This window comes from Etheostoma spectabile, chromosome 11 (genome assembly GCF_008692095.1).
Source record: "Etheostoma spectabile isolate EspeVRDwgs_2016 chromosome 11, UIUC_Espe_1.0, whole genome shotgun sequence".
NCBI lineage: Eukaryota > Metazoa > Chordata > Actinopteri > Perciformes > Percidae > Etheostoma > Etheostoma spectabile.
The window spans coordinates 19,880,299-19,880,515 of record NC_045743.1 but is presented as its reverse complement, the minus strand read 5'-3'; the positions used below and the strand labels follow the sequence as shown (position 1 = coordinate 19,880,515).

Here is a 217-nt window from a genome sequence, read left to right as displayed (position 1 = left end):
TCTAATGTTGACATTTTCAGCTTATTTCGAAGGCCCCATTTTTTTTTGTGATGAAAAAACTGAAAACGAGGGTTAAAAATCCTTTATCGGTCAGGCTGTAGTCGATATAGAGTACATCCCTCTAAAAACGTCCTTGTTTCCTCTCTTATCACATGATTAAGGGAAGGAAGTGAAGTAAACTTTCAGCCCACGACCCCCAAAGTAACGGTGCAAGTGA

General features: G+C 39.6%; 1 protein-coding gene across 2 annotated transcripts in view; it reads right to left on the bottom strand.

Moving 5' to 3' along the window:
* nyx (nyctalopin) overlaps positions 1–217 on the bottom strand; it is a 7,319-nt gene that overhangs the window by 5,621 nt on the left and 1,481 nt on the right. The window lies entirely within an intron of this gene.